The sequence below is a fragment of the Telmatherina bonti genome, assembly GCF_933228915.1.
Source record: "Telmatherina bonti genome assembly, chromosome: 15".
In the NCBI taxonomy this organism is placed as follows: domain Eukaryota; kingdom Metazoa; phylum Chordata; class Actinopteri; order Atheriniformes; family Telmatherinidae; genus Telmatherina; species Telmatherina bonti.
In genome coordinates, this window is record NC_136613.1 from 27,153,422 (window position 1) to 27,177,861 (window position 24,440).

Genomic DNA, 24,440 nt, shown 5'->3' on the forward strand with positions numbered 1-24,440 from the left:
TTGATTTCTGTTTTAAGTTTAAATTAAGCTCTTAGCTCTGGAGAAAGCTTAGGCTTAGATAGGATAGCTGCTCTTCCACTGACTGTAAGGTTATTGGTTTGATCCTTGGGTCTCCAACATGTCAAGGTGTCCTTGGTCGAGACACTGAACTTGAAGGTTTCTCCAACGACAGGCAAGCGGCTTAATGCACCTGCCATGTGAATGGACAACACATTGTTAAAAGGACTTTATACATTCAAGTAAAGAACAGCTCTGTGTAAACTATCTTGAACATACAAGATATCCACAAGCCAGGAAAAGTGAGTACATGAAAAGGGACAAGTTAATTTCCTGCTAATGGGTAATCATTCATAGCATACACGGAAATAGCTTGTTCGTACAACATAGATGTCTTGTGGGAGCCTGATTTTTTTTCTAAAGAGACCACATGCCCCTGTTTCAAGACAACTTCTCACCATAATTTCATCACCTTTATCAAACAAGATTATAACTGGTTTATAACCCAGTTGATATGTGATAAGTATCACATACTATAAGTATACCAACTGTCCTTAGGCGAAACACTGAACCCCACATTGTCTTCAATACTCAATTCTAAAGTACTTGTACTCTTGTATACCAGATATTTGGTATTTGATATTTGAAGTTTAGACTCTTTGCACAGGTGCAACTAAAAGAATAAGCCACCTGTGTTTTGAAATATTAATTGGAAAAAGCAAGACAAAGCATAAAACTTCAGGATAAACTTGCACTGGCAGAAACATGTAGGGCATAAAGAAAAACAAAACCTGCTCCTAAACCACCAGATGCTCCAGCCAAAGGCTGAGCTATGAAAATGAAATTTAAGCATCCAACTAACATAGGCGGACAAATATAGGAGAATTAAGAGAAACAAAATCAAAAGGCAGCAAATCCAATGTGCCTGAGCAGAAGGTTAAATGAAAATCCATGTAAATAAGGCCCCCATAAAAAAAGGGGGAAAAAAAGTAGTTTAAAAACTGACTTTATTGAGAATGATGTCTCATCTGGCATAGTTCAGATTCTCTCAGAACGACTTGTATTCCTAGACTCAGAACATCATCTGCCTTTCTTTCTTGCTGCACACTTAGGAGATTCTGCACATCATTACCTTGACTTCTCAGCTGCCCTAAGTTCATCTTTCCGTTGCTACCTGTGGACTTTAAGTCATTTGTTTCTATTCCCTGTTCCACTTCTGTGTCTTCCTCCTTCACACAGTCATTTCACATCTTCAAGATACCATCATTGTAATTTGTTTGATGTATATTTGCATCTTTTCTGTTGTTTAAGCTCATACAGTCTTTCCCACCAAGGTTGAGTGTATTTTATTTAACTGCAGTTTATAACAGCAACAACAGCAAAATGACTACATGCTTCAGTTAAAAACAACAGAGTTGTGGTTCTTTCATCTATTTTTCTGCCTACATGAAATGTTCCCAAAAGTCTGAAGCAGCTTCATCTATCTTAAGTTTCCGTCTCAATTCTCCAGCAAAGCTTTATATGATGTAAAAAGCATTCATGCGAGGGGACATCTGCCATAAATAACAAACTGTTGTGTCTGTTCTTTGCAGAAGCAATAAAAAAAAATGCACAGAAGTAGTGATGCAATAAAAAACTTGTTTCTCTTTTTGATAAAACTTAAGCTAAAATTTAGGCTGTGGAGCCAATATTTACAGAAACGAGACGACCAGTGGTGAGAATGATCATGAGTAGGTATGATTGACAGCCTCGCTAGTGCTAATTGTTTAGGATACAGTGAAGATGTTAAAGGAAATTCTCAAGTGTTTATGTGTTCTTATAAAGAGAATACATTAATAAAGACTAACAGATACTTTAGAGCAATGTACTTATGCAGAGCCATAAAAAGTTTAGAGGAAAATCATTTTCAAGGGGACTTCTTTAACATGTTGCACCACATTGCATCAGACGTCAAGCGACAATAGACTTCGAAAATACTCTCACACACTGCATTTATTCCAAGAGGTTATCCATCTAAAATAGACAATGCATCTTGGGGAATGTTTTTAAAGGAAATTTTCAGGGAGTTTGGGGACATCAAAGACCTGGAGTGACAGGAGTCTGTGGAAAAACAGAAGAGAGATCCAAAACTGTATGAGAAGCAAAACTAGGAAATTTGTTAACAGTCGCGTAATTGTGTGAGACTTCAGCTTCTAAACAGCCACCAAACATGCACCACAAACAGAATTTATTCAGTCTCACTGAGTGCACATCAATTTGATGCAACACTGCAGCAATAATCCTTCATTGACATTCAGGCAGTTTCACTTTCCATCTCTAACATCATTGTCTCTGACAGTTCAAACCCATTTCGGTAACAGATGACATCATATGCCACAAATCACTTAACTTCCTAACCAAGGGAGTTTCAGCACTCAGCCACAGGGCTAACAAATTCACAACCTTTAAATTAGCGTACAAATGTCTGTCCATTAATTCCTGTGCACAATTCAATAAGTATAATTCTGTCTTAATATGGCCTGTCTGTCTGAGTCTGACATAGTTAATCTCTTGAGAACCCAATGTCTTTCACAAACTGACACTCATAAACCTTTCAGGCAATCAAGATGAGGAATAACTCTTGTTGTTTATGAACGTTAAAGACTATTTTCAAAAATGATTTCCTTTAAAATCCTACCTAATGGTGTACTACCTCCTCAGCAACCCTTTGGGTGTTCAAAACAAAGAAACAGAGCTAAATTGAAAGTAAATCCTTCCATGGACCCCTTCAAGCGACACGTTGATTTCTCCTATCTGTGGAAAACTGGGGCAGAGTTGGCTCTTGTGTTATGTCTTTGTTTTAGCTGTGGAACATAAACTTAGAAATGGATGAAAACGTCAAAGTTTTCAGGCTTTAAAATACACAACAGGGACCTACTGTACATGCGCCACAGCAATCTAGAGGGAATTTGACAACACCTGGTAAGAATGTCATTACGTCCCTCCATCCACTCATCAGAAACTGTTCGGTGCTGCTGCATTAAGACAGAATCATTTTACTTTAAATTAATTTATTTAGCTAGCAATACTTAACTTATGTTGTCCTACAAAAGTAGGAACATGATCCTAGTGCTAACACTAACAGTAACTGATAGTATTTAGGGCTTTGTTGCGTTAATGTACATTTTCAGCAATTTAAGACCAAATGTTATGTTTATTTTGTAAATAATATAAATCTATCTTTTGGAAAAGTTTGAAAATACAATAGAAAGAAAGGGAGCAAAAATTTTTAAGCAACATATGTTCGGCTGTTCTCTCATCAGCTGCGTCTTCTCTCTCTGCAGTGATTGGCTGGAGTGGCACCGTGGGATGTATAAAGGGTGGGGGCAGTGCCAAAGGGGGTCACCACCAACCCCAGCACTATGTCTGATGTGGTTGTTTGAGTTGGGAGTGTTTTGAGTTTTGGTTTCTTTTGGTTTGGGGAGCAGCAAAGATCCTACGGCTCATTGCGGGGCTGCTTTGGGACTGCCCCCCCCCCCCTCTTGTTTATTCTGTTTCCTTGTTTTATTGAATAAACTCATTGTTAAATGTTGCTAAAGTAGTCTCCCATATGTGGTGTGGTTCCTTCTTTTAAGACATTTTATTTAGGAACCATGACAAATAATATGAAATTAAGCAACATTTTTTAGGCAAAGAAACAAAATTCTGGAAAAATAAAATAAAAATAATAAATTTTAAAAGAAGCAAATTAACGCTGCTCTTGCTAAAGTCAGACATTATGACCTCTGCCAAGGAAGCTTTGTGTGAGTCTGCTTTCACAGGACTCTTCACCACATAGGTGGAAGTAGCTGCTTGGTGGGGGTCTGAGATCTCCAACTGCTTTTCTCCTTGTAATTATTTTTCCATTGCTTACCTGCCCCTAATTATCCCTACAGGCCCAACTGTTGCAACCTTTTCTCATTAGTCTTACTGTTTCAGTGGGATACAATGTGATTTCATCGGCTAAAAGAGGTTAGCTCATTAGCACAAAAGCATTGTTAGCATCTGATGCAAAGTTTAACTGTGTGCATTCTTAATTTGTCTCAACTTTGCAGGTTATTCTGTGGGTACGGTGAGCCTGAACTCAGTTTTTAGCACAATTTTAGACCAGTGAATCGACTCAAGTCTTTTCAATTCTCTATGTTAAATGAGCAGGTGAATGTAGTCTTTTGTCTCTTATTTTCGCCCTTTACATGTACTTTGGTCTGTTTTAAGGTTATGGATGCTTTCTCATGCGTTCCAAATGGAGTAACCAAAAACTAAGACAGTAGAGTTGTGCAGTGTAGCTCACATGTAACCAGCAAAAAAAAGGAAGAAGATGCAATGTTTATAATGACTATAGAGACCAACACCGTCTGCTGTGCTCCCTTCTGTATGTCACTTTCTAAGAGTGTACATTATTATGATCTTTTCCCCCTTTGCAGTATTTAGTGTTGTCTAAGGTGACTTGGAAGTTAACTCTGCACTGCCCCCTGTTGGATGTATGACTATGCCCATATAAAGGACCTATGGAAGTAGGTTGGCACATGGTCGTATGTCCATATAGGACAAAGAGGTTCGGATTTTGGTATTTTTCCAAAATAAAAAAAGGCACAGTATATCTATCACAGCAGCTCACTCAGTGCTCAGTAATCACTGGGCTCGAAGTGCTGTCATGCGTAGAGATGTTTCGGCTGCACAAACAGCAACAACACACTACTTGATGTGTGTGGGAAGACCACAAACCTGCTTTAACATTGGAGAATCAATCATAACTCGGAGGCAGAGGTGATGAGGTCATGATGAGGTGATCTAAAAAAGGAGGAGAGGAAAATGTGCTGCTATTTGGTAGAAAGAGAAATCACTCCTTTGTGCTGCAGGCAGGTACTATGAGGTACTATTCAGGTGTACTGCCCAGGTACAGAAAGGGAAGATGTAGAGCTGTGCAAAGATGTGTAGCATTGAATTGTATTTCAGGTAAGTAATTTATGTCTGTTTCATGGGTTTAGGTTTTTGTGCTTATGTTCAAACAGAAGGAGTTCCTCATCCTTTAAACTAAGATATCACATTTTATACTAATGTGTAGTACGCTACAAAGCTATGATAATAAATAAGCAGTAAAATAAGTATGCTACAATAAAATGTTATGATGCACCGGATGCACTGGATAGATAGAAAGATATAAATCACATTGTTTATATGTAGATAACTATTCTATGTGAAGCACTTTGGCAAGAGAGACAGATGAGGAGACAGGAAGTACAGATGGAAGAAGAGAGCAAAAACAGAAGCACAGAATAGACTAGAGGACTTCAGAGAAAGGGACTGGTTTGTGATTAACCTATTTTGTGTTTTTTTTCAATTTAAAAGAAAAATTGGTTTTCATTTTGGTCTCAGGTTGTGTGGATAATAGTGGTTGTTGGACCTCAGTATTTTTCTCTGTTTCTCTCTTTCTTGAGTTTTGTTCTTCTGGTTATATCTTCTGTTTCTTTGTTGTGACGCAGTGCAAAAAGCAAAACTCAGCTGCAACGTGACACAGTGTCCCAGATCATCAAGTTCTACACTGCAACTTCTCAGCCAAGCTGTGCTGCTGGGCAGCGATGGCTCCAGAAGTCCATGTAGGAAACTGACATAATGTGTCTTTAATGTCACATATTTGATACACACATAAGGAGACATTTTCTATCACTTTATAATAAAATTTTGCTCAAAATCCTGTTGAACCACAACTGATACTTGTCTTTTGCCCTCAAATAAATACTGGAAGGCAGAATATTACATAATAATTTTGACAACTGGGAAATATCCCCATGACATTTTTTTAAAATATTTGCTAAATTTTGTTAAATAAGGCCAAATAAATAAATTATTTTAAAACTTGACTTTTCTCAGCATTCCTCTTCAGGGTTTGTGTTAAGAGTGTTAGGGTGCTTTATAAGGGAGAGGCTTAGAAGGAAATATTCCTTTTGTAGATCATAAAGAATTTTAGTTTCAGCAAACATCCCAACCATCAGGATGTTCACAGCCATTATTGTCTGTTGTCTTTGTTCCTTCATAAGGCAGATGCACCAATCTAGCTCCTAAGATGGTCCAACTGACTGCTTAAAGAAGATGTCAGTGACAAATTATTGTACATGTTCTGTTTTTGTTTTTTATCCTTCTTGCTTGCAAGTGTACTGCGACACGACCGAGCTTCTATAAAGGCATGCAACACCGTCTGTTCTGTTCTAAAAGACTGAATAAATGCAATCACAAAAGTCTGAGTTATTTTTTAAACTTGAATACATTGTTTGAGTATAAAAAGGAAACTGATGATGAATAGGTTTATCACAGTATTTCACAATGTCAACATAACAACTACAATCGACCTCCGGCATCTTTGTTCAAAATGTTTCGTTTGGATGGGCTTTTTTTTTCAGTCTCTTTAAACATCAGAAAACTCGGCCCCATTGAATTGTTTTTATTTTATTGTTAAGAGGAGGGTTTCTTGTCAAGAGACCAAAGTCATATTTTTCCCATTGCCCAGTTAGACTGAAAATAAACATCAGGGGATTCATATGAAGCAGCAACATAAAACTTGTGCATTTTTCTTGCGGAGCCTCAGAGACATTGATGAAAAAGAAACCAGAATGGAAAGGCGCCCTCTATAACGCTTGAAAACAAGTTTCAGAATCAAGCCTCAGATTTCTCAGCTAAATAGACTAAAGTCCTGCAGCCTGAGCAGCTTGCACCTCCATCTCCATGAAAACATTTACATGCTGTTAATGACGACACAACTGATTAAATACAGAGCGATTCATTTTCAAAAAGCAAAAGAATGAAACAGCCAATAAGTACAAAAAGAGCAGTGGTTTAAATAATACACACTCATCTTCCCAAAGGTCCTCCCCTTCTGTCAGAGCATATGCCCCTTTAGCATTCTTGCACATGTGACCAATGACAAAACGATCACTTACTGAGGACTGCTTCTCCTTTATCATACCTCAACTATGATCAATATGAATAAATTTCTTCTGTGCTCTGCTGCTTTTAGTTATGATTCTCACATGTTATATGTCTGTTAAATGTGTCAGACATTAGCAGTGTTTAAAATAAAATTTATGGCACCAGAAAAACAAAGCTTCAACTCATCTTTTTCTTAAATGCAGCTCTTGAGCTACACATCCAACCTGCACACAACGTATTACAGACAACATGAAGCGCCTTGTGATAGATGAACATGGTTATGCAAAACCATTTCTACAGGATCAAAGAGGTGCAGTTAAGTTGTTACTAATGATTATTTACATACAGTTTTAAAGATATTTAATCATTACCTGATGACTTTAGTCTGTTCTGACAATTACCATTGCCGTAGTTATAAAAGAAACCTGAAAAACTTGAACATATTTGACTTTACATCTTCTCAAAAGTAAAAAAGAAACTCTTCATAAATCCAAACTTTGCATTGTATACAGGCAGAAATAGACTACCACAGTTGCATCATATCTTGTGTGTCAGAACAAAGATTCCAAAGCAAAAGAGAAAACATCCACAATCCAGGCTTCATTTGCAGCAACAGCTTTTTGAAACTATTGTAGTTAAAAGAGAAAAAAACAAAATAGCATTTATCCGTGCCTGAATAAAACTTTTTTTAATTTATTTTATGACAGAATTTGGATATTTTCACTGGAGAATGAGAAGTGCTGTGTTTTAAAGGGAAATAAAAAAAAAAATTGGATTATTCTCACTGCATTGTAGGAGTAACAAGGAAATTATGACCAAAGAGAAACTCTAAACTTTACAGATTTGACCTTCAATTACTTCTGATTTATAAAGCTGATTCTGAATTATTGCTGCTAAATAAATGTGACAACTAATGACTGACGGGGTTTTCATTGGTCTTTCAGATACTTTGTCGTTATTTTTGTTTGTGGTTGTTCTCATATGCAAAAAACAAAGTAAACATCCTTACTTTAGAGTGTTTTTGTGTAAAACTAATGCACATGATATGTGAATAAAAACATGTTTGTTTGCACCTTTTTTATTATTTAAATTGTGTCATTGAATTTGAATTTGTTTGTAAAACAAATATGATATTGGAACAAAAAGAGTTACAGTAAGATGTAAACGTTTAGAGGCAGATGTTTGTAGGATCGCCAGGATTACACATTTAACACAGAGACATGAACACATGAGACTCATTTGAATAACGGAAAAACACATTCAAAATTTAAGACAATTCAAGTCCAAAGGGTCACATTCAGCCTTAGAAAAAAATGACCTGAGACCAGACTGAAAAATACTACTGTGCTTTGTCACATTCACTTTCATTCAGCTGAAGAGAGAATTACTGAAAGACACACACATGCATACACACACACACACACACACACACACATTATATATATATATATATATATATATATATATATATATATATATATATATATATATATATATATACATATATATATACACATTTATACATATATATATATATACATATATACACACAAACACACACACACACACACACACATTATATATTTAGACCTTTGCAGTCTTCGTCCACTTCATCATGATTCAGTCATTGGGTTTAATGTTGAAGGTTCACAGTGTGGAACCAGTGAGGACCCCTGAAACCATCACCTCATCTGATGGATCTATGTCCACAGTGTGCTGTAGTAATAAAGGAAGCATCATCTGTGGTAAAGGTCCTTCCCTTTCATAATCTGATGGAGTTAGAGAAGCGACATCATAGTCCATGCCTCATCTGCTTGCTCTGAAAAACTGCTGAAGAGGAGTCGCAGATTCTGCAGGAGAATCAAAGCTTCCTTTATTTGTTGCTGGCACCCTGCAGTTGATGCCAGATTCTATTTTCATATGTATTTACTTTCCTCTGATCCATAACATGTTTGACTAGTTTGCCTTGGTTTGTAAATAATACAGAAGTTGTACTACTTTCAATACTTGCTGCAAAGTCGGAGGAAAGGAAAGGAAAGGCAGCCTATTGGTCTGTCGTTGGAAGTTTCATTTTACAAGACATGATGTTTTGAGCCTTGTCACCATCTAGCAACTAAAAATCCATTGCTCATTAATTAGAAAGGTAATATTCTGTGGCGTATTACACTTTGAAGAAAACTCCAAAGTGAAACCAAATCAACGCTTTAGAGTACAAAGCTGCATCTCCACTGTTTTTCCAGAATCCTGTTAAATAAGATCCAGTTATTTCACATCACAGCTGTAATGGTCACATTCGAGAAACATCCATCCATCCATTTTCTTAACTACTTCATCCAATTCAGAGTCGCTGTAAGTTGGAGGCTCACCCAATCTCAGGAACGATTGGCTGAGAGACAGAGTAGAGACACATTAGAAAAAAAAACAATCTTTGCATTCATAATCTGGACGACTACAGGTAAATATTTGCAAGGAGCTCAATAAAGTCCATAGAGAGATAAGCTGGTTGTTTTGCGGTGCAGTATGTGAAGCTTGATGTGGTAATACGTCAACAATTTCCCTCCCTAGCAGTTCTAGCTGGCTCTGTGATGGTGGTAGACTGGATCCTTGTGTCTGACTAGCTCCACACTGAGAGCTGTCAGGTTGGTGATTCAGATGCTGGAGTCTATGTCGGCCTATCTGTGTCCTTCCCATTTGCAAAAAAAGTCAGAAATATCTCCCCCTTCTCTTCACTCTCACTCATCTTACAGAATAAAATTGGTTACAGGCCTCATTTGTCCACATTTTCATGCCATAGCTTACTTTCAAATCATCTAGCAGCCTTGCCTCTTGTGTGATTGAATGTGAATCATGAAGCTCTCGCTTCGTCAGTGCTGAGTTACAGAAGTGCTCTTTGAGCTTCCTTGATAGTTTCTTTTTATTTAACACATAACCCGACGGAGACACTTGAAACATTGTCATGACTTAGTTTTATAAGCAGTCAGACATTTATTAAGTAGAAAATATTTGCATATCTGTCTTCAACTGTCCTGTATGTCAGATTCCTTTACAAAAGCAACGGTGCACATCTCTGTCTCCCAGTGTCTCTAATTTATAACTCCATTCACACAATTTTCTGCTCATACACAGAAAACACTCGAGAAACCCTGAGCAGTTTTCATATGGTAAAAGCAGGAACCTGGTGGAATCAGTCTGAGAAAGGCTCCAGCCTTACAGAGCCTTTTCCCTTTACCAAATCCCTGCAGCTCAATTCAATTCTATATCACCGCAGGCCAGGATATCTGGGATGCAATCTGACAGGCATGAAAGGTTGGCAGAGCACAGAGTATGAGAATAATCTTCTATATCCATGAAATAAAGGAAAATGTTTGCTTTAGAGCCATTTACAGCAATGCTCTGAAGTTGTTTAAAAAGAAGCTTGCCTGTTGATGGTGCAAATACATCCTGAATTCTAGCGGGTAGTTTATGTTGATCAGTAACACAATATCACTGTAAAAAATATTAAAACTATGGCAACCCTAACTGCTGCAGAAGAAAGAAGCAGACCTTGGTTCACTTGAAAGCCAGGGTCTCAGTTCACTTGCAAATCCACCATCCCAAAAATAAATCAAAGTATGCCAACTGTGTTAAGAAGAAGAAGGAAGTGTTGTTTGGATAAGAAGAAAAACAAAGCCAAAATGTTTGTGGTCAGATAAATGTGTCAGTTCTGCACACCACAGTGAAATAAGGAGTCCTGCACGCGTCCAGTTTTTATAACCTGCACTTACTAAATCCAACTCTTCACATACAGATTTCTCCAAATGAAATCTGCACCCAACACAACATCAACGTATTATGCGTTTGTAAATTCAACCCCATCCCTCCTTCCTTGCATGACTTTTCTTTGTTTGTTTATATGTTCAAAGTTTAATGGAAAGTTTATTTTAAACAGAACTTGCTCCTAGCATTTTTTTTAATATATGCATAACATCACATTGAACCATGAGACTACCTTTTTTTTATCATTTCTGTTATTTTACGACTAGGGGGCTTTATTTATTTGACAGAGATTGATTTTGCTTTCTTGATTTAATTTTAAATTATGCTTGATACGTGATGTAAAACAATAGTAATGTCCACATAAGACTATTGTCACCTGCAAGCCATAAAATTTATTCTGTCATTTTTGCAGTGAAAGAATCAGTGGAAACAGAAACCTTTACTTTTTTCAGTCCTGGCCAATCACAGAGCCCTGTTTTCTTCTTCATCCTGCTTTTTTATTATTGATTGGTGGTTAGGAGCGTGTGTGTGCAGGTGTAACTATGTGATGTTGTCCAGGAGGTTTTGTTAAGTACAATTTGAATTCAAACCAAACAAAAGAATTTCCCGCCAAATCATTAGAAGTTATCCAGACAATCCTGGTAGGAATGCCCCCTAATGATATGGAAACAATTCTAAAATGAACTTATTTCTGTTTTATTTCTGTTTTATTTCTCACATGGTCATACAAAAGGTAAAACAAGACTTTACAGTTCAAAAACAAAACAATACAGAGCACCATGCCTGAAAAGGAGCAGGAAAAAGAAAATTTCTTCTAATATCTGCCCTTTTTCCAAAAAAGAAACATAATGCACCAATAAATAGTTATTTGATTTTCTAAACGATACTCAATGAAAAGAAAAAGAGAAAAAAATCCTTGTCATAGCATAGCATGCTATATGTCTTAAATTGTTCACTTTATAGATAGATGATTTCCCAAATTTTAACTGTTGGTGATAATTTCCACAAATTCATTCATTCATTCATTCATTTTCCAAAACGCTTAATCCAATAAAGGGTCGTGGGGAAGCTGAGTCTCTTCTATCTTTACTGTAAATTTAGTTCAATAAGATCTATGTTGAAAGGGGAAAACTGAATATTGCACTGAACTTAATTCCTGCTTGGCCACATGAAGAAATGTAAATAATTACATCCATCTTATTTTCTGGAAATTTCCATGTGAGACATCTAGGAGTTTCCAAATAATTACTTTTCCAATAATAAAAATAAATCAGTATACAAAAATATGTGTCTGCTGCAGAGGGTCAAACATATTAAAAACTCTTTAGGACTTGCCTTTGAGAATATTAGAAATATTTTAGGCATTTTAATGTCTCTGCCAATCTTGCCAGCCAGAAGTTTCCCCAGAGAAAGCTGCCCAAAACCTAATAAGACAGAAATAATAAGCAAGTTTGAGATGAAAGAAGGGATATTAACACGTGAAGTGCTTTCAGATTTAAAATCCCTGTTTGACCATGCATTTATTAAATGATGTCATGAGGTCATTCATGACATATTGCTTCAGGGAAAAGCTTTAAATTATTTGTCTACTTTGTTTTAAATGTTACATTTGGCATATTAGCAAACTTGAACTGTAGTTGTTACACATGCACTCTGACAAGAAACATTTTCTAATGAATGTATGAGACCAAACCTCGTCAGTAAAATATTTTATCTATTATTCTATCCTAATCTATCCTTCATCTATACTGGCTTATTCCTTAGCAATAGGACTGGAGGAGCCCAGGCAAGAGGCAGAGTGCATTCAGGACGGCTCACAGTCCACTGTTGATTCAGTTTTTTCAAATTAGATTTATTATTATATGAGAGGATCATCATAAATGCAGTGACAAAATGAAAATATTCAGACTGTTAATCTAGTTATGAATTCAGCAACAGGATTCACGTGTGTTGGAAGAGGGTTGCAGCTAAAAGTTGCAGAATATTAGCTTTCGGGGACCTCCACCAAGGCCTTTAAAAAGTACCTGGATCCAAATGGTGATCTGGATTGAATCAGTTCTTCCTTTTCATATTTCCAACAAGTCCTGAAAATTTCAAGAAAATCTGTTCATAACTTTTTGAGTTACCTTAAACACAAACAAACAGACAAACAGATAAATGCTGGTAAAAAAAAAAAAAAAAAAAAAAAAAAACAACAAAAAAGAAAAACTCCTTGGCGGAGGTTACAAACAAACAGAGAGACAAACCGACAAACAAACAAACAGACATAAAAACAGATATATGCCAGTCAAAATAAAACTGTTTTTAAACACTTTTGATATCACATAGTTTCCCTCTGGGATGAATTAAGAATTTATTTCAGTTTACTTTTTGTACATTTTCATTTCATTTCAAATGGACTTTGCTGTACATCAAGCAGATTTTATTAAACATTTAAAAAGAAATCAAAGTGCTTCTCTTATGTAGCTAAAAATGACATTTCAGAAAGATATGGATTAATTATTACAACTAAGAGCAGCAGTTCAGAACTCACTTTCTATTTTCATTTTCTTTTTTATTTCCAGTTTTATGGTTTGTTGTTTCTTTATTGATAACATCATTTATGTGCTTTTCTTGTTTTCAGAAGTAATACAAGGCTTTATGCTTGTGTGTTTAAAATACACCCTACCTTAGTATGAAATATTGTTTGTGAGTGACTGAAATTGATGTCGATTCAGTGAAGAGCTGCAGATATTTCTGCAAGAATGTCAGACAGTAAAAAGTGAATATTCAATATCATTTGCTAAATCCAGTGGCAGTGCACGTCAATAGAATGATTACAATAAGCTGTCTTTCAGCGGGTACCATTGTTGTTATGCCGCCCATTCAAGCATGCGAGGACTCCGGTTCTTTGACTACAGATGGGTTTCTTTATTGATGCACTTAAAACTAGCACAGCTAGCACCACGTTGCATCATAGACCACCGTAGAACTACAAAACAGGCACAAAATAAAACAATGAATTTATGCAGTTCATAAAAATAAAGGAAATAAAGGTTCACATTCATTTCTACTGACCACTTTGCCCGCTTGCAGCTCCGAATGGGAGGGGGTTGGCTTTATAAAACAAAAAACATTTTCTTGCTGATCAAAACATAACAACAATGTCCGCTATCTAATATCCTCTCGACTGCCGAAAAATGTCGCGTGTAACACGTGAAGAGGGTAAAACAGGAAGTAACAACGATCTACTGGAATGCACTATCAAAATAAAAGTGCGCCCTCTGCTGGACAAATCATGAACAGTAATGCCTCGCTTAGCTGTATTCACAGCACTTACACTCCCACCAATCACGCAAAGTGATTCTTAAAACAATACGAACACGTATTTTTAATAACAAAAAAACAAAAACAAAGAACCACCATGAGTTAACTCCTTTACTCAGCCTCTAGCAATAGCACTGTTTTGTGTATAGCTCTTTCTAAATAAAGTGGCTGAGATCTATGAGTGCCTTTACTATCTGCTGTTGTGTTACTGACCAACAGTTTGACTCTTCTGACCCTATTATCAGCAGCTGGGAAGACTTCTACTACCCTTGCCAACTTCCACTGATTTCTTGGCAAGTTCTCATCTAGCAGCAGGACAATGTCATTTACTTTAGCATTTCTCCTGTCCTTAGTCCATTTCCGTCTTTGCTGCAGATTAAGTAAGTAGTCCTTTTTCCACCTGGTCCAGAACTCATTTGACAGAAACTGAACTCTCTTCCACCTTTTCTGAAGATAGAGATCCTCCTTCACAAACTCTCCAGGTGGGGGCATAATAACTGAAGACTTCATTGTGAGTATGTGATTGGGAGTCAAGGGTTCTGGGCCTGATGGGTCATTGAGATGAACAGCAGTTAAGGGTCTGCTATTCACAATAGCCATCACTTCATATAAGTATGTTCTCAGGGATGAGCTATCTAATCGGCTTGCAGACTGGTCAAGGATAGAGGTGAGGACACTCCTTACAGTGCGGATCTGTCTCTCCCAGACACCACCCATGTGACTGGAAGCAGGAGGGTTCATGACAAAACTGCATCCCAGTTCTTTCGCACGTTCTTCTGTTAGTCCTCTCATCAGTTCTTGAAACTCATTCCGTGCACCAACAAAGTTGGTGCCTTGGTCGCTTTGGAGTTGTCTTACATTGCCTCTTATTGCAATAAAGCAGCGCAATGCGTTCAGGAAGGCGTCAGTAGTGAGGTCATCCAGTACCTCTATGTGAATGGCTCTTCAGCACATACATGTAAATATGAGCCCGTATTTCTTCATCTCCTTCCTTCCTTCTCTGACATAAAATGGTCCAAAACAGTCCACGCCACTGTACGTGAATGGAGGCGTGCTTTCTGTTCTCTCAAGTGGAAGATCAGCCATTTTTTGTTCTTGACTGGACCTTCTTAACTTTCTGCACTTGATGCACTTGAAGATGAGAGATGACACTGCACTGCTACATCCAAGGATCCAGAATCCATTGGCACGTACTTCATTGATTGTCATTCCACGACCCTGATGACACACCTTCTCGTGGTAATGCTTCACTAAGAGATGAGAGACGTGATGCCCTTTTGGGAGAATGGCTGGGTGTCTGACATGCGGATGGAGTGCAGCTTGAGTCAATCTTCCTCCCACCCTCAAGATACCAAGGCTGTCCACAAAGGGGCTCAACTTGTGCAGGTAAGTTGACTTGTTCTGATGGACCTCTTTCTTTTGTTTGAGAGCTTTGATCTCTTCACTGAATGCTTCTCCTTGAACTTCATGGATAATGAATTGTTCAGCTTCTTGTCTTTCTTCAAGTGTGGTAACTTCATTCGATCTTGTATTTAGACCTTTTGCTTCCTTTGCACGACGCTTAAGTCTTGCTATGGCCTTTACTACTCTTTTCCAATCTGAGAACTTCTTTAGGCGATCTGACACCGTTCTCTCCTCCTTTGCTTTGGTTGTAAGAACCTGTGCTCCTTTGAGTTCTGGATCATTGACGATCGCGTTGACCTTAGTCTCATTCTTTAGGTAGTTCCTTTTGCCATAAAAAACTGGGTCCAGTAAACCAATTTGAGTCCATGAGCTCTTTGGCAGAAAGCCCGCGAGACGCGTGGTCAGCTGGGTTGTCTTCAGAGGAAACATATCGCCACTGACTTGGTTCTGTACTTGACTTAATCTGCTGGATTCGATTGGCTACAAATACATGAAAACGCCTTGCGTCGTTATTGATATATCCAAGGACGACCTTTGAGTCCGTCCAAAAGTATTCCTTTAGACCTTCCAACTCCATCTCTTGTCTGAGTATTTCACTTGTTCTTGCAGCTACTACCGCAGCCGACAGTTCTAGTCTTGGGATTGTTGTAACTTTCGTAGGTGCAACTCTTGCCTTTCCCATAACAAGTGTGCAGTGTACTTCCTTGGATTTGAAGACAGTTCTGAGGTAAGAACATTCTCCGTAGCCAGATGAACTAGCATCAGAAAAATGGTGGAGTTCATACTGCTGAACTTCCCTAGCTGTTGATGGAGTGTAGCACCGTGGTACTTCCACCGAGGACAGATTATGGAGATCTTGCAGCCAGTCTGCCCAGTGTAGCTTGAGGTTGTCAGGAGGTGGTTCGTCCCAACCTATCTTGTCCTGGCACATCCTTTGTAGGATCCTTTTTCCTGTTAGGATAAAAGGTGCGAGAAATCCAAGAGGATCAAAGACCGAAGCTACAGTCGACAACACTCCTCTCCGAGTGAAAGGATTCTTCTTAATTGTAACTTGGAACTGGAACTTGTCAGAGCTGGTGCACCATTGGACCCCAAGCGCTCGTTCCATCTTGTATTTTCCAAGAGCCATGTCCAGGTCAGTTACTCCTTCGGCACGTTCTTCTCTTGGGATTGAGTCAAGCACTTTCTTGTTGTTACTGATAAATTTGTGTAAGCGGAGTCTTCCAGTCCCACAGAGCTCCCGCGCTTCTTGGACGAGCTGGATTGCTTCAGTTTCACTATCAATGCTTGTCAACCCATCATCGACATAAAAGTTACGTTGAATGAACCTCACTGTTGGCTCACTGAACTTGCCTTCTCCTTTGGCTGCCAGATGTTTGAGACCGAAATTGGCGCATCCTGGCGAAGACGCAGCACCAAATAAGTGGACCTTCATACGATACACTGATGGTGGATCCTCCATCTTGTCTGTGTCCCACCAAAGGAATCGAAGGTAATCCTGGTCTTGTGGTGTGACGTGAAACTGATGAAACATACGCTCCACGTCACACATGATTGCCACCTTTCCCTTTCTAAAACGACACAAGACCCCAACAAGTGTATTTGTGAGGTCTGGTCCAGTCAGCAGATGTTCGTTGAGTGATGTACTGCAAAACTTGGCCGAACAGTCAAACACAACTCTAATCTTTTCAGGTTTTTTGGGGTGATAAACCCCATGGTGAGGAATATACCAGGACCTTTGCCTATCTATTTCTGTCTCTGGCACTCTTTCAGCGTCACCTCGTGCTATTATGTCCTTCATGAAAGTCACATAATCCTTGCAGTATTTCTCATCCCCTTTCAGACGCTTCTTTAGGCATTTTAGTCGATGTTCTGCACATGACCTGTTGTTTGGCAGATTAGGCCTCTCTTTCTTGAAGGGCAATGGCATCTCATAGTGTCCGTCTGGCTTCTGCTTGATGCCCTCCTTCAGCTTGGTGAGGAACTGAAGGTCTTCTTGTGATACTGGAACTTCTTCCTTTGTCCTTTCAGCAAAGTCTGACTCAAACACCTTAATTATGTCTGAGGGAGAGATTATCTCTTTAACTTGGGTTCTGCAGGTGAAGTGGACCTCAGACTTGAGCTCAGCATGAGGCATGATAGTTGGTCTGACTTCCCTTGTGATTACACGGTGGCTCACACCTATTTCATCTTCATAGTCAGTGGCAACACTGCTGTAGCCAATGATGCTCCAACCCAGCGCAGACTTGAGCGCGAAAGGCTGCTCTTCGCCACCATGGATGACATCTCTGGGAGCCAGAGCTTGAGAACAGTTATAGCCGATTAGCAACCCTACTTCACAGTCAAGTTCTTGGGGCATCTCATCTGCCAGGTGTTCTAAGTGAGGCCAGGACCTTGCCGTTTCACTTGTGGGTATATGGGCTCTGTTTGCTGGTATGTACTCCCTGGTGTAGCTTACTGGAAGCTTGATCTTGGTCTCAGACTTCATACCTCTCACTTGAAGACCTGTCACCCTTTCGCTGGACACGACCTTCGTTCTTGAAGTTATTGTAGATACCTTGAGCTTTACTGGATCTCTCTTAGCATTCAGTGTGTCAGCTATATCCTTTAAGATGAAGGTGGTGTCACTCTGAGTGTCAAGCAAGGCATACACCAACACTTCCTTGTCTGGCTCGTTTGGTGTGGACACATAGACTGGAACAATTGATGAGGTATGAGTGCCACTTTTTTCTCTGACTATTCTGAGAGAGGTAGCCCCATCTGGCTCTTGTGTCCTTTTTGGCTTAAACCCTTTTCCTTTGTCACTATTACCTTCCCTAGGCTGGTTTTGTTTCAATTCATCTTTGTCATTATTTTCATTTGACTGATTTTCCTTAGGTTTCTTTCCTTGGTTTTGTTCCTTTGTCTCACGGTTTTGATGTAAGCATGTTGGATGATGTTTTTCACATGCATCACATTTGCTTCTTGTTTTGCAGGTCTTAGATTGATGGCCAGTTTCGAGGCAGCCAAAACAAAGTTTCTCTCGCTGCACAAACCTCACTCTCTCTTCAATCAGCTTTTCAATGAACTTGCGACACTTGTGAAGAGTGTGGTTTGGCTTTTGGCAGAACAGGCACTTGCTGTCTGTCCTTTCACTCGAGCTTGTAGTGAATGTGTTGGCACCAACGTTACGTCTTTGATGCCCCTTAGAGTTGTCTCGTTCGCTTGACTTTGATATCTCTTCCTTTGGATTCATAGCTTGCCAGGATGTGATGGGGTGACAGGCAATACGAGCCTCCTTATTGAGGAATGATACAAAATCCTTGAAATTGGGGAATGCATTGGTTTCATCCTGAATTGCTACCACTGTTCTATTCCACCGTGAACTGAGCCAGTCTGGTAGTTTTTGCACTATCCTTTGATTTTCCACACAATCATTGAGAACTTGTAGACCTGGTACATAGGACATAGCTGATTCGACACTGCTCAGAAGATCGACAAACTCGTGAAGATTTTGAGTATCCTTTGGGCTGATTTTGCGCCATGAGTGTATCTGGTCACGATATGATTTAGCAATCAGGAAGGGGTTGCCAAATCTGTCTTCAAGGACGTTCCAGGCAGCACTATATGCCGTTTCTGTTCCTGACAGAAAATGCCCTTCTATAGCTTTCTTGGCAGCACCACTGACATATTTGCGTAGGAAGAACAGTTTTTCTTGGACTGGGAGGTTCTTCTGCTCAATTAGAGCGTAAAAGGAAAGCCTCCAATCATTGTACTTGAGGGGATCTCCTGTGAAAACTGCAGGCTCTGGAATTGGAATGCGATTTGCAGTAATAGCTTCGGCTAATGTTCTCACCAGCTCATTAGACATATTGTGAGAGGCGTCTGATGTTGCTATTTGAGTGGGAGGGGCTTGAGTGAAGTTAGTTTGCTGCATGTAAAGAGGCTGAGTGGGTATGTGCTGATAACCCATGGTTGCCTTGGTAAATGTGACTGATTGTGGCATAGATACTGAGGTGTAGATAGGAGGATGTAAGGTTGGGTCTTTATTGACTGTAGCTTGGTATGGCTGTGGAACTTTAGCTTGTCGGGTTGAGGTGGGCTTGGCTTGATGTGCTTGAGGCACTTGAAGTGGCTGTTCTTGTGAGGGGAGAGCTTGTGAAAGTGCTGAATGTTGTGGAACAGGAAATGAGAGATGATCCTCTTCATCGTCACTAAGAACACCTTCAGAGTACACCTTTAGCCTTGCCTTGGCTGCATTGAGCCTTTTGAGTTCTTCTAACCGACCAATTTCCTTCCTTATCTCCTCCAGTTTCATTTTTCTAGTAGCACTTTCTGCTATAAACTGGGCTCTGTTCCTTGCATTTTCTGCTTCATTTTCAGCTGCTAGAATTTGATCTTCCTGCTCAAGTCTTCGGATTTCTTCTTCTTGCTCATTCTGTGTTTTCATTATTTTTAGTACCTCTTTGGTGGCAGCTGCTTCCGCTGCTGCTTGTTTAGCACTTAATGAAATGTATGAAGACTGTCCAGACTGTCTGGTCTTTATAGATAAAGAGACATTGGAGGTTGTAGTTTCAAACACAGATTCAGCATCAGGCCAAGCTGAAAGTTCTGAACCACCATCACTGAGGAACTGCTTAGCCTTTTTGTTCGCAACTATGGTTAGTGCTTGGCATCTGTCGTTGATTCTGCGGACTTCTGAGTCGGGATGATCTGAGTGTAAAATGTCTCTTATTTTGACATAAATGGCATCGATCTCAACTTGGTTTGTATTTATTTTACTCATGATGTCCATTAGCTCAGAATCATCATCATACTTCATGGCTTTTCTCAGTCCATTTATGTTGTGCTTCCACCTCTCATATGCCCTTTTGAAGTTTACCTTTAGATCCTTCAATTTATCGTCTACTAGAGCTTGTCCCCTTTCAGTGAGCTTTCGCGTGCGTTCACTCTTTCTAGTGGCCGCAGGCTGGGAATCTACTTTAGCGTGACGCAGTGATTCTACAGTCACTGATACATCTGTTTCCTTAATATCGGCCAGTGTGTGTGATGTTGATCTTGCGATTCCTTTGTGGTTGCTTCCACTTGTTCGTTAATATCAGCTGTCTCTGCTGATGAACGTGTAAGCTCCATAACACCCTTTTGCGACATGTTCTGTGCGATATCAGACCATTCAAAGTCATAAAAATGTACAGTAAATCAATATATTTTGCTTTCAATATGGTTGTGAAAATGGGACGTTTGTCACTAAATTGTGTTATGGAATGGATGTATGAAACATATTTCTGAAATGTAAATAGAGGGGTAGAATGGTATGAATTCTGTATATGACTTAATCTTAATGATGAAATATCAACATGACTCTCTTGAGTAGGTTACTTGTAAAATAAATTGCATATACATTCAGTTGCACCGTATATTACTCAATGCAACCTGCATGCAATCAAAGTCCAGTGCGCACACTTTCAATACAGAAATATGAGAACTGAATACCTTATACAACGTGATGACTGGCGTTTACTTCTGCAGTCTCTCGGCTCCTGTTATGCAGACAGGTGTATGTAGTATAGGGAAAAGTTCGCTGTTCCTTTAAGATGAATGAAGTGAAATCCAAGTGCGCTGGAAAGTTCAGTGGCAGTTCTGTACTCGTGCTTCTTCCGAGCCGTTTTCTTCACCGTACTCTTGTTCAGCCTTGTTTACGCTGTTCTTTAACCGTTCCCGCGCAGAGTTTCATCACACGAAGAGACGAAACATCTTCAACTGCAGACTTTCCTCTACCCGACGTCTTCAAACGGCCACCGCGATTCCGTCTTAAGTTGGAGTCTTCACCCTTGGCACGGTGAAGTGTTCTACTATGCCGCCCATTCAAGCATGCGAGGACTCCGGTTCTTTGACTACAGATGGGTTTCTTTATTGATGCACTTAAAACTAGCACAGCTAGCACCACGTTGCATCATAGACCACCGTAGAACTACAAAACAGGCACAAAATAAAACAATGAATTTATGCAGTTCGTAAAAATAAAGGAAATAAAGGTTCACATTCATTTCTACTGACCACTTTGCCCGCTTGCAGCTCCGAATGGGAGGGGGTTGGCTTTATAAAACAAAAAACATTTTCTTGCTGATCAAAACATAACAACAATGTCCGCTATCTAATATCCTCTCGACTGCCGAAAAATGTCGCGTGTAACACGTGAAGAGGGTAAAACAGGAAGTAACAACGATCTACTGGAATGCACTATCAAAATAAAAGTGCGCCCTCTGCTGGACAAATCATGAACAGTAATGCCTCGCTTAGCTGTATTCACAGCACTTACAGTTGTTATCAGTCATATATAGATATACACTGGAGCCCTTTTGCCTTCAAAACTGCTTTAATTCATCAGGTCAAAGATTCAACAGGATTTTAGAAACATTCCTCTGAGATTTTTCTCCATATAGACATGAAGCATCATCCAGTTGCTACAGATTTGTTGATGAGAATCTCATCCCAAATCTGCTCCGTTGGATGGAGATCTGGTGACTGTGGAGACCACTGGAGCACAATGAATTCAATGTCATTTTTCAAGAAAGTATTTAGAGTTGATTTGAGCTTGGTGACATGCTGCATGATCCTGCTGCAGGTATGTTTATGAAGAGGAGTACTGCAGTCATAAAGACGTGAACATGGTCAGCAGCCAGGCTACCACCAGCTTAAACCATTGCGGCAAGGCAGTGTGGTTTTTCATTTTACTTTACTAAATTTAACTCTACCACATAAATAATTAAGACTTATCAGACTGTTGTTGTTTTTTTGTCTAATTTAGGTGAGTTTGTTTAAATTGTAGCTTTAGTTTCTTGTTGTAAGCTGACAGGGGAGGCAACCAACGTTGTCGTCTATCATTTAAGTAAGTAAGTAAAGTTTATTTATAAAGTGCTTTTCACAGATAAAAATCACAAAGTGCTGTACATAAAAATGGGTACAATAACACAATCAACAACAAAAAAGAAACAAAATTACAATTACAACAGAATTACAACTAGATTTACAACTAGTCTGCCCATTATCATCTGACTTCTGATACTAATTATGCATTTTTGCCAAGAGAACTACCAATTAGGCATTACTGGATATTTTCTCTATTTCAGGCCATTTTCTAAAAACCCTTGCAATGGTTGTGTGAAAAACTAACAATAAATCATCCTTTTATGAAATGCTCATCTTGTTCCAACAATCTTACCACATTTAAAAGTCCTTTAAATCACTGTTCTTCTCCATTATGATGGTCAGTTTGGATTTCAGCAAGTAGTCTTGACCATGTCTACATGTTTAAATGCACTGAACTGATGTGATTAACTAATTAACTGCTTGTGTTGACAAATAAATCAAATAACTGCTCATAAAAAAGTGGTGTACGGATGCGTATATAGTGGTGTAAATTACTTTATCTACCTTAAAAAGAAACTTTAGACCTGCCATAGATTTATAAACAAAAAAAAAAAAAAGTTGCACAGCAATGATCAGTCAATTTATACATGTTCCACTGCAGAATAGACAGACAAGCTTCAAATCTGTTGAAGGTTTCTTCTCTAAGAGAAATCTGGACCATTTCAACTCAGCACATTCCAATTTATCTTTCACCCCCCACACTGTGTCTCGGCTTCGTCCACTGTCACTCTACTGTCCATCATACAGTGCTTTTGAGCTGCTCATCCCCATCATAATGACCCCCTCAGGGACGTGAAGTCACTGCAATGACTTCCAGCTTCTTGTGAAATAGCTAGAGCAATGACCAGTGTGGTGCTCAGTCTTCTCCCATTAGAAGATCTGATGGAAGGCCGGGTGCAAAACCTTCACACGGAAAAGAAAATAAGAGCAAGTTACCCTCTTGCTCTCTGAAGCACTATATCTTCGTGCTCTTAATGGGGTAAAAAGGCAAGCAGAATACTCTCTGACAGCAACTCTGTGGAAGCCTGTAATATATATTTCCATTAATGGCAAATGTTTGACAACGTATGGGAAGAAATGTGGGAGAAATCTGAAAAGACTCTATTGCATGGTGTTAATGATGCTCGTTTTTACATTCAAACTTGTGAATATTTATGTCCCGAAGACAAGAGAACAGGGGGTATCTTTATGTGGATGAGGCATCTATTATTTGACAAACAAAAATACAGAATATTCCAGCATAACTAAAATCAGTAAATTATGGGAAGAAACACAGAAATTCAACTTGAAAATTCAAGGCTGACTTTTGAAAAATATTCTTTGACTTTCAGACCATAAAGCAGTTATGATTTTAGGGTGTTAAAAACACACACAATGTTTATTTGCAAGCTGAAACAGATGCAGTATTTTCTTAAAATTTTAAAAGAAAACATAAAAACTTTTCACATTATGTGTTGACCTCATGATGGGTCCATCATTGGAGCAGTTATGATCCCAAATATCTACAAAATTTACACTGATGTCCAGGATTACTGTCAAGTTTACAACTAAATCCAATGCTGAAACTATTTACAGGGTCACCAGTTTTTAAGAAATCCTGGCTAAATGCAAATGCTTCAACACAAAACGTCCACTGTTAGACTACATCAGAGCCTACTTTTATTATGGATAATTTAGATATCTTGTCTGTTTACTAACTAAAAATAATGGACAGAAAGAAAGCTCAGTAAAAACTGCTGCATAAATAATAATGTTTAAATAACATTAAGATAAACAGTAAAACACCAAATGGAGGCTAAGCAGGATTTCTGTAAGAGTAACTCATCTTAGTATTATACATACCTCAACTTTGACAGACTTTAAAAACCTTGACTGTGCAATTATTTCTATAGTCTGACGGATTTGTCTTACAGAGGTGCCCTGACTTCCCAAAAGCACCAGCTCTAAAGGAAAACAAACATTTGCTCAGTCCTGTCGCTCCACTTCTGTGGCAATTAAATTCCAAAAGAATCATTGAAATCAATTAAAATCATGTCCAGGCTGTCATGCGCCTGACACATGGCAGCCACGTCTGGTTTCAGCTCCACGTCGACCGGTCCCTGTTATGGAAATACAACTGTCTATTC